General features: G+C 41.8%; 2 long non-coding RNA genes across 2 annotated transcripts; both read left to right on the top strand.

The window, feature by feature from the left end:
- Positions 1–289: 289 nt before the first annotated feature.
- On the top strand, positions 290–1736 carry LOC115109449 (uncharacterized). The gene is made up of 3 exons (XR_003860522.2): positions 290–396; positions 848–914; positions 1264–1736. It is a non-coding gene; the product is annotated as an uncharacterized LOC115109449 (long non-coding RNA).
- Positions 1737–3094: 1358 nt separating this feature from the next.
- On the top strand, positions 3095–5532 carry LOC135564526 (uncharacterized). Its single transcript, XR_010461115.1, has 3 exons — positions 3095–3160; positions 3409–3458; positions 4726–5532. It is a non-coding gene; the product is annotated as an uncharacterized LOC135564526 (long non-coding RNA).
- Positions 5533–11405: the final 5873 nt, after the last annotated feature.

Genomic DNA, 11405 nt, shown 5'->3' with positions numbered 1-11405 from the left:
GAAAGTAACCTTGAGTTTTGTTGTGTTGTGTTTGTTCAGCACCTAGTAACCAAAGAAGGCACACCCTATCTGAGAAATAGAGGCAGTGCAAAAAATGAAACTTAAAGATGAATGTTGATGTAAACAAAACAGACAAAGAAAGAAGTAAAGCTTGCTGACACACACACACAGACACACACAAACAAACACACAATGCAGGCTGCTTGTCTAAGGTGATGTCAGACAGGGCTAAACAGTTCAGGGTATAGGACGAGGGAGAGTAAGAGGAGGAGCAGGAGCAGGAGAGGAGGGGGAGGAGTAGGAGGAGGAGAAGATGGTTCTCAGGGTTTATAAGGAAGATGCAGTGATTCATCTGTCCTTTCTATCCTGCGGATATGTCTGCTGAAGGATTCAGGGGTGAGTTTTATCTCTATAATGATGAACTTACTGTAAACATTGACCTGTGTTATTTGACCTGATGAATATATAGTTGAGTTTACATAAATTTCAGCATAATTATTGCTTTTACTTTTTAAAGTAAAGTTGATATGACAAACAGGAATGTTTTTTAAAACTTAAAAAAAATGTTTCAAGTACATTTCCTGTATTATGAATAAGAGCAGTAGAAGTTTAATGTGAGGTACAGTCATTATCATATGACAACAGCCTGTTGTCGTTGTTTAGTCAGAGAGTAGCAGATTTATTGAGAAAATATGAAAAATAATTCAATGAATAGCTTTTGAATTATTGATAAACCATGTAATACATTGAATTCAGAATCAGAAAAAGAGTCTGAAAAAAGGGAAGTGACCATGTTTTGTAATTATTGACTGCGTCACATCTAAGTCTGTCATTCCTTGTGTTTCAGGGCTGGTGACCATAACCCTTTAACAGGTCACCATGTAGTCCCATTCTGTCTGCTTGCTATGAATCATGTAAATATCTCTGTTTGAAGTGTCTCTGTAAAATAATATATTACTGTTCAGAGATGTCAGGTCCTAGATAATGTATCTGTAAAAAAGGAGACAAGTAGACTTCCTTTTTATTGCTGTAAATCAAGAAATGTCTCACAACTACTCAGAACCATCAATAAGTCAATAAGTCTGTATTGGGACACGTTCAATGATACGTATCAAGACCTCTACTGCTGCTGTTTTCTCTGCCACTCCCTTGCATCACCAGTGATAAAGTACTGTTTGATAAAGGTTTATGAGCAAATGTGAAGGTTTTGCTGTGGTGAAGGTTTATGAAATGTAGTACTGAACACAATCTCTCTTCCCACAGTGAGGAGGAGGAGGAGGAGGAGAAGAAATCCTGGGCTAGACTAAGGGCGGGTCGCGCCTCCCCCGCGACCGTCTGGTCATGAGAACACTACACATCGGGTGCGGCCTTCACTAGGGAGTAACGCAACAGTGGTGCTGCCTACCGCAGGAACAAGGCCGATGCGTCGTGTTCCCATGCCGGGCCAGCAGGGGGTGACGTGTGCAGAGCCAGTGCTGCAGAAATGCAGTGACCTCGAAACAACTAACCAAAACTCAGACTACAGAAGCAAAACCACAAAAGCCAAAAACTACTTTCCACTTCCCTTTTTCCCTTTGGCTTCTGGTGGTCTGCGTGCTTGGTTAGGTGGGCTCGAGGGAGGGGCCTGCTGATAAACACAATCTCATAATAGATTCACCTAAAAAGGCTGTACGCAACATTTACTGTAAAAACCAATGAAAATGTGAAAATAAAACTGTAAACACATGCAACTTTAACATGTTTTGTCCAGTGTCTGTTGTTTCTATGTGTTGTTTATTCCATATTATAAACCGAGTGGTTAGAGTCTTGAATGCTGATTGGCTGAAAGCTGTGGTATATCAGACCTTATACCATGGGTATGACAAAAAAATGACTATTTACTGTTCTAATTACATTGGTAAGAACTTTATGATGGCAATAAGGCGCCTTGTGGGATTGTGCTAAATGGCCAATTTTACCACCCCTCCTTGGGCCTTATTGCTTAATTGTATCCTTTCACCAAAATATAGTATGTTTGAATTCTCTATCGATGTATTGACCAAATGAGTCTTTCCCTCATCGGTCCTACTAGTATTAGTTCAATTCAAACATAAGAATGGTTCATATGAATTGTTATAGTAGGTTTAGTTTTGATAGGAGTTTTAGTGCCAATTATGTTACAGACAGGAGAACAACAGGCTGACAACAGTGACACAACAGTTCAACAACATACATGTAACTATGAGAACTGTCATTTGCTCAATATGGGCACAAGGTCACTAGCCATTAGCAGATATAAGGTGCATTAGTGGGTGGATGCCAGCTGGGTAGTCAAGAGTGACAAAATCCTAGTTTACATGTATTAACATCTGTAGTTTTAGAAGGTCTCATCATGAGACTCGAGGCTCATGCACCCCACTGGTGTGACTTTTCAAAATGTCCAGGGAAATAAATGATTACAAAGGAATGCAAAGTACAATTACACAATATTTGATAATAACATAATATTAATCATCAGATAATGTACAGTGTAGCTTTCTAAAGACAATAAAATATAAAGTCTGCCTTTGTAAGATATTTCTCTGACCATAGTTTCAAATGTTTAGTAGTGTATTGTGCTAAAGGCCTTTTAGCACTGGTAAAGGGTAAGTGTTGGTACAAATACACCTCTTATTTCCACCTTCCAGTTGATTGTATTCTTCCAGATGACAATAATGCAGTAAACACCAGCCTGTACACTCAGCCAACAGAGTAGATGACAATAATGCAGTAAACACCAGCCTGTACACTCAGCCAACAAAGTAGATGACAATAATGCAGTAAACACCAGCCTGTACACTCAGCCAACAGGGTAGAGGATGTATTGGCTCCACTAACTCCATGTCAGGTGTGTCAGGTGTTTTCCAGCAGAGGTGTCAGGCTCTTCCAGTAGAGGTGTCAGGTTTTTTTTTTCAGAAGATCCATTGGAGGGTGAGTGAGTGTGCATGTTTAGTATGCACTGTGCTCAGTCGCACTTCACTGAGACACACCCTTCCCCATCTGTTTTGTTTCCAGAAAAGTCGGTCTGAGTTTCACTTCACAGGGGAGGTGGAGACTCAGGTTTTGTTGCTACCCTGCAGTATAAAATCCCCAAACGGCTCGCTCTCCTCAGTCCTGCAGTCCCCTGCTGAACGCAATTATGGTAAGCTTTGTGTTTTTTGATTGCATCAATGACAACTTCTATTTTAGGAACAGTCCAATATATACCAGCAACACATAACTACTTACACTGTATTACATTGTATTGCTACAAAATACTGTTTAGTTTTAAATGTGATATTTTGTAAACGTGATCAGTTGTATCATTCTCACTCAAATGTACAGTCAACATCACATGATAAAGGATCTCTCACACACACTGCATAACTGATAAATATGTTCTATCTGCAGACGACCACAGATGAGCAGGATGAAGAGGAAGATGATGATTATGATGAAAAGTATGAAGACTACAAGTATAATTACATTTTATAGTGTAAAGAGCCTACCTTTGGTAAATTCAATTGATTGGACATGATTTGGAAAGGCACACACCTGTCTATATAAGGTTATACAGTTGGCAGTGCATGTCAGAGCAAAAACCAAGCCATGAGGTCGAAGGAATTGTCCGTAGAGTTCCGAGACAGGATTGTGTCGAGGCAGAGATCTGAGGAAGGGTACCAAAAAATGTCTGCAGCATTGAAGGTGCCCAAGAACACAGTTGCATCCGTCATTCTTAAATGGAAGAAGTTTGAAACCACCAAACGTCTTCCTAGAGCTGACTACCCAACCAAACAGCAATCGGGAGAGAAGGGCCTTGGTCAGGGAGGTGACCAAGAACCCGATGGTCACTCTGACAGAGCTCTAGAGTTCCTCTGTGGAGATGGGAGAACCTTCCAATAGGACAACCATCTATGCCGCACTCCACCAATCAGGCCTTTATGGAAGAGTGGCCAGACTGAAGCCACTCCTCAGTAAAAGGCACATGACAGCCCGCTTGGAGTTTGCCAAAGGCACCTAATCATGTCTAATCAATCACCAGCAGCATACCACCCTGCATACCACTGCTGGCTTGCTTCTGAAGCTAAGCAGGGTTGGTCCTGGTCAGTTCCTGGATGGGAGACCAGATGCTGCTGGAAGTGGTGTTGGAGGGCCAGTAGGAGGCACTCTTTCCTTTGGTAAAAAAAAATATATCCCAATGCCCTGTGCAGGGTGCCATCTTTCGGATGGGACATTAAACGGGTGTCCTGACTCTCTGAGGTCATTAAAGATCCCCATGGCACTTATTGGAAGACTAGGGGTGTTAACCCCGGTGTCCTGGCAAAATTCCCAATCTGGCCCTCAAACCATCACCGTCACCTAATAATCCCCAGTTTACAATTGGCTCATTCATCCCCCTCCTCTCCCCTGTAACTATTCCCCAGGTTGTTGCTGCAAATGAGAACGTGTTCTCAGTCAACTTACCTGGAAAAATAACAAATAAATAAAGATTCTCAGACCATGAGAATCAAGATTGAATACTTTGGCCTGAATGCCCTGTCCGGGGGTGTCATCAGATGGGGCCACAGTGTCTCCTGTCTCAGCCTCCAGTATTTATGCTGCAGTAGTTAATGTGTCAGGGGGCTAGGGTCAGTTTGTTATATCTGGAGTACTTCTCCTGTCCTATCCGGTGTCCTGTGTGAATTTAAGTATGCTCTCTCTTTCTCTCTTTCTTTCTCTCTCTCGGAGGACCTGAGCCCTAGGACCATGCCTCAGGACTACCTGACATGATGACTCCTTGCTGTCTCCAGTCCACCTGGCCGTGCTGCTGCTCCAGTTTCAACTGTTCTGCCTGTGATTATTATTATTTGACCATGCTGGTCATTTATGAACATTTGAACATCTTGGCCATGTTCTGTTATAATCTCCACCCGACACAGCCAAAAGAGGACTGGCCACCCCACATAGCCTCGTTCCTCTCTAGGTTTCTTCCTAGGTTTTGGCCTTTCTAGGGAGTTTTTCCTAGCCACCGTGCTTCTACACCTGCATTGCTTGCTGTTTGGGGTTTTAGGCTGGGTTTCTGTACAGCACTTTGAGATATCAGCTGATGTACGAAGGGCTATATAAATACATTTGATTTGATGAAAACCTGCTCCAGAGTGCTCAGGACCTCAGACTGAGGCGAAGGTTCAACTTCCAACAGGACAACGAACCAAAGTACACAGTCAAGACAACGCAGGAGTGGCTTCGGGACAAGTCTCTGAATGTCCTTGAGTGGCCCAGCCAGAGCCGGACTTGAACCTGATCGAACATCTCTGGAGAGACCTGAAAATAGCTGTGCAGCAACATTCCCCATCCAACATGACAGCGCTTGAGAAGATCTGCAGAGAAGAATGGGAGAAACTCCCCAAATACAGATGTACCAAGATTGTAGCGTCCTACCCAAGAAGACGCGATGCTGTAATCGCTGCCAAAGGTGCTTCAATGAAGTACTGAATACTTGTGTAAATGTAATATATATCATTTTTTTGCAAAAATAAAGAATCTTAACCTGTTTTTGCATTGCCATTATGGATTATTGTGTGTAGATTGATGAGGGGAAAAAACTATTTAACCAATTTTAGAATAAGGTTATAACAAAATGTGGAAAAAGTCAAGGGGTCTGAATACTTTCCGACGTCACTGCATGTTAACATGGGCTATTTTGAGCACTTTTCTGGGATGCTTGTTTTCATTGCTTTACTGAGAAGCTTAGCAGAAGTAGAAATTCTCATGTTATTTATGTTAGTGCAGGATGAGCTGCACACAGTGGACTTCCTACTAGGGCACACGGCCTCAGTGCTAACAGCATAAATCTGGTTCATAGGCACATGTTTGCTGCATACAATAGCGGTAGGATCAGCAGGGTCATTCAGGGCAGTTAGAGGGAAATAAATTAGGTTAATTAAACATTGTGTCTTCCAATGCCCCTCGTATAATGTACATTTGCTAAAGCATTATGATGACTCAGTGACACAATGGCAGGGGTTAACTGAGCTGGGCTTGGATCATTGATAAGTCATTGTCTCAACGCAGCCTTATAATGCTGTGAAAGGATCCAGGAAACCAAATGATTTGGGTGTTATCAGATAGATCCTGGAACATATTCCAGTCTGTGCTAGTGAAACAGTCACTGGTACTTCCTGTTTGAGTTTTTGCTTGTAAGCAGGTAGAAGGAGGATAGGGTAATGGTCTGATTTGCCAAAGGGAGTGCGAGGGAGGACCTTGTATATATTTCTGTGTGTGGATTAAAGGGGATCTAGAATTTTCCATTTCCCAGCACTGGCCACGAGAAATACCGCCTCTTAATGTCAAATTTATTGTGTGCTTACGGCCCTATACAGATCATTGAGTGCCAGCATTGGTTTGTGGTGGTAAATACTATAGACCGCTACAATAAATATAGATTAAGACTCTCTTGTTAAATAGTATGGTCTGTAGTCGTGAGGTATTTTAGCTCAGGTGAGCAAACACTTGAGACCTTAACATTAGAGAACACGGACCAGCTGTTGTTAACAGAGACGGACCCTTCCTCCCTTTGTCTTGTCGTCTGGTTCTGACAATGCATAGAAAAACAGTCACGACTCTGAGAGACATAGGATATTCCAGTTTTTCAGGTCCCGTTAGCAGGATAGTCTCGAATGGAGCTCATCCAGCTTGTTCTCCAGTGACTGCACGTTCGCCAGTAGAGGAGGGCAATGCATTCTATTTGCTCGCCGACCTAATCTCGTCAGGATGCTGCTTCGCCTGCCTCTCTTTCACTTCCACTTCCTCTTTTGAGTCCAGGGGATTAGGACCGGGTCTGGAGTAAGCAGAATGATAATAAAACGTGTAACAAAAAGTTAAATGGAGATGTGATTGCTGATGTGAAAGTTATATAAAGACAGAGTTTTATGTTAAGAGTTTTGTATTGGTCTTTCATTGCCATCTAAAAATAAGTGTTGTACTTGTTGAGAAGGGTGCCTAGAAACCTAGTAACCAGACACACACCCTGTCTTGAGAAAAGGGAAATTAAACTCAAGACAGACTTTACTGGAAACAAAACTGAAGGGAACGAGTTTTGTGGCAAATAGCCATTGTGCTCAGCGTGTGCATGAGTCAGCACACACCTCAGGCTGCTGAGGGGAGAACGGCTCATAATAATAGTTGGAACAGAGCAAATGGAATGGCGTCAATGGAAACCATGTGTTGGATGTATTTGATACCATTCCACCTATTCCACTCCAGCCATTGCCACAAGCCCATCCTCCCCAATTAAGTGCCACCAACCTCCTGTGACACACACACAAACAATGCGGGCTGAGGGTAAATTAGGTGCTTTCCTGTGGCCCTCGGCATTGACAGTTGAGGAGGAGGGGAGGGTTTTTTCAGGGAATAGATGGATGATGCAACGTTTGATCTGTCCTTTTTATTCTGCGGAGTCCTTGGCTAAAGGGTTCAGGGGCGAGTTTCTTTTCCATAGAGATCTAATAGCTTGTATAGTGATGTATTGTTTTATTGTTTAATGTGCTTTGTATGTAATTAACTTTGCATGCATTTCAATGTCATCAAACCAAAATATTGTATTTGTGTTGTTCATTTACAGTTACACGGAAAGACTACTGTTTTGTCTTTAGAGTAAAATTGCTATAGTACAAGATAACTTTGACAATAATATAATACATGGTAAGAGTATTTGTTAAACATCAATCCTGAACCAGGAAGTGTCAGTGTCGCCTGCGTCACTTACATCTATGTGTGTCCTTCCTTGTGTTGCAGTACTGGTGACCCTCTGTCAGGTCACCATGGAGTTCCCACTCTGTCTGCTTGCTGTGTACCTCACATCCGCAACATGAATGTGCCTGTGATGAATAAACCTTTTATGGACAATAAAGATTAATATAATTCAAATGAACCTGTAAACATACTAAATTGTAGGGCCAGAGTTGCCTTGTGGACTAGCTGTGACTAAAACAAAGTCTTGTCCCACGGTGACAAGGAGGAAGAGAGGAGGCTCCCAAGGGGAGATCACTGGGTCCCTGACCATGTCCTGAGGGGTGTGTTGGGAATCTGTTCACTAGCAGGTACTGACCCTCAGCATGACCTTTCAGGACCTGTGCCCGGTTTCCCAAAAGTATCTTGATGCTAAGGTTCTAAGATTAACTTAGCCTTAAGATGCTTCTGGGAAACCGAGCCCTGGTCGGTCGGGCCTGGTGAGCAGAGCCAGGTGACCTTGACGCACCGACGAACCCAAGCGCTAGACACCCGAAAACACCTAGGACGACAAGATGAAGCTCATCCAAAGCACAAAGCTTATATTACTTACCTGAATACTGAAACAATGAATACTTACCTGAATACTTAAAAAAGCAATGTAACTATATAGAATGCAGCCAGATGAAGAACCATTATTTTCTTTATTTTGGTTGGCTTCTGGTTGTCCGTGTTTCGGCAGCTCGTGGGGAACTGCTGATTTAAACCCAATCCCAAATACACTACAAGGCTGAAAGCATGATTTCCTTAAATGTTTTTAAAAATGAAAATAAAAATGGAAAGTACTACATTTGTTTTGTAGTTTTGCCATTCAGGTATTTATAAGCTCTCTGATATTGATTCCACATTGCAGAGAACTACTGCAAAATGATACATATAGCTAGTAGTGTAGTGTAAGTAAATCATATCAAATCTACTTGACACATCCTTGAATTGATACATACTAACAATTTCATATCAGTCTCACTGCATTATTTTATTTGTACTTTTTTGTAATTAGCTTCATGTAGGCCAACATTACCGTGTAGTTTAGAGCCTTCTCTGGTTTTATACTTCCTTGAATGGGATTGCCTTCTCTCCTGCCACGCACGCACACATACAGTGCATTCAGAAAGTATTCAGACCCCTTGACTTTTTTCACATTTTGTTACTCTACAGCCTTATTCTAAAATTGATTAAAAAACTATTTTTTTGTCATCAATATACACACATGTAAATAAGGTATTTGTGTGTTTTATATTTAGTAAATTTGCAAACATTTCTAAAAACCTGTTTCCGCTTTGTCATTATTGGCTATTAAGTATTCAGACTATCAGACTCTAAATTTAGCTCAGGTGCATCTTGTTTCCATTGATCATCCTTGAGATGTTTCTACAACTTGATTGGAGTCCACCTGTGGTAAATTCAATTGATTGGACATGATTTGGAAAATCACACCTGTCTATATAAGGTCCCACAGTTGACAGTGCATGTCAGAGCAAAAACTAAGCCATGAGGTCAAATGAATTGTTCGTAGAGCTCTGAGACACGATTATGTCGAGGCACAGATCTGGAGAAGTGAACCAAAATATTTATTCAGCATTGAAGGTCCCCAAGAATACAGTGGCCTCCATCATTCTTAAATAGAAGAAGTTTGGAACAAACAAGGCTCTTTTTAGAGCTGGCCGCCTGGCCAAACTGAGCAATCGAGGGAGAAGAGCCTTGGTCAGGGAGGTGACCAAGAACCCGATGGTCACTCTGACAGAGCTCCAGAGTTCTGTGGAGATGGGAGAACCTTCCAGAAGGACAACCATCTCTACAGCACTCCAGCAATCAGGCCTTTATGGTAGAATGACCAGATGGAAGCCACTCCTCGGTAAAAGGGTCAGGACAGCCCGCTTGGAATTTTCCCCAAAACAGGTTTTGACTCTCAGAACATGAGAAGCAAGATTCTCTGGTCTGATGAAACCAAGATTGAACTGTTTGGCCTGAATGCGTTACGTGTTACGTCTGGAGGAAACCTGGCACCATCCCTACGGTGAAGCATGGTGGTGGCAGCATCATGCTGTGGGGATGTTTTTCAGCGGCATGGACTGGGAGACTAGTCAGGATCGAGGGAAAGATGAACAGAGCAAAGTACAGAGAGATCCTTGATGAAAACTTGCTCCAGAGAGCTCAGGACCTCAGACTGGGGCGAAAGTTCACCTTCCAACAGGACAACGACCCTAAGCACACAGCCAAGACAACGCTGGAGTGGCTTCGGGACAAGTCTCTGAATGTCCTTGAGTGGCCTAGTCATAACTTGGACTTGAACCCGATCGAACATCTTTGGAGAGACCTGAAAATAGCTGTGCAGTGGCTTTCCCTTTCCAATCTTACAGAGCTTGAGAGGATCTGCAGAGAAGAATGGGAGAACCTCCCCAAATACAGGTGTGCCAAGCTTGTATCGTCATACTCAAGAAGACTCGAGGCTGTAATCGCTGCCAAAGGTGCTTCAACAAAGTACTGAGTAAAGGGTCTGAATACTAATGTAAAAAAATAAATTTTTGCTTTGTCATTATGGGGTATTGTGTGTAGATTGAGGAAAAAACTATTGAATCCATTTTAGATTAACACTGTAACATAACAAAATGTGGAAAAAGTCAAGGGGTCTGAATACTTTCCAAATGCACTGTACATGTACGCACGTCATAGTTTGGTTCTCTTTTAAATACACATTTCCGGGTTATAAAGAGGGAGGGGCTCATCTCATTCGCCAGTTCGCCACTGGAACCAATAAGTGATATATCTCAATTATTATCTGTTAACCAGGATTACGAAAGTAACCTTGAGTTTTGTTGTGTTGTGTTTGTTCAGCACCTAGTAACCAAAGAAGGCACACCCTATCTGAGAAATAGAGGCAGTGCAAAAAATGAAACTTAAAGATGAATGTTGATGTAAACAAAACAGACAAAGAAAGAAGTAAAGCTTGCTGACACACACACACAGACACACACAAACAAACACACAATGCAGACTGCTTGTCTAAGGTGATGTCAGACAGGGCTAAACAGTTCAGGGTATAGGACGAGGGAGAGTAAGAGGAGGAGCAGGAGCAGGAGAGGAGGGGAGGAGTAGGAGGAGGAAAGATGGTTCTCAGGGTTTATAAGGAAGATGCAGTGATTCATCTGTCCTTTCTATCCTGCGGATATGTCTGCTGAAGGATTCAGGGTGAGTTTTATCTCTATAATGATGAACTTACTGTAAACATTGACCTGTGTTATTTGACCTGATGAATATATAGTTGAGTTTACATAAATTTCAGCATAATTATTGCTTTTACTTTTAAAGTAAAGTTGATATGACAAACAGGAATGTTTTTTAAAACTTAAAAAAAATGTTTCAAGTACATTTCCTGTATTATGAATAAGAGCAGTAGAAGTTTAATGTGAGGTACAGTCATTATCATATGACAACAGCCTGTTGTCGTTGTTTAGTCAGAGAGTAGCAGATTTATTGAGAAAATATGAAAAATAATTCAATGAATAGCTTTTGAATTATTGATAAACCATGTAATACATTGAATTCAGAATCAGAAAAAGAGTCTGAAAAAGGGAAGTGACCATGTTTTGTAATTATTGACTGCGTCACATCTAAGTCTGTCATTCCTTGTGTTTCAG

The sequence above is a fragment of the Oncorhynchus nerka genome, linkage group LG25 (genome assembly GCF_034236695.1).
Source record: "Oncorhynchus nerka isolate Pitt River linkage group LG25, Oner_Uvic_2.0, whole genome shotgun sequence".
NCBI classification, from domain to species: domain Eukaryota; kingdom Metazoa; phylum Chordata; class Actinopteri; order Salmoniformes; family Salmonidae; genus Oncorhynchus; species Oncorhynchus nerka.
Note: the sequence above shows the minus strand (reverse complement) of the source record. Positions and strands in the feature narration are given on the sequence as shown.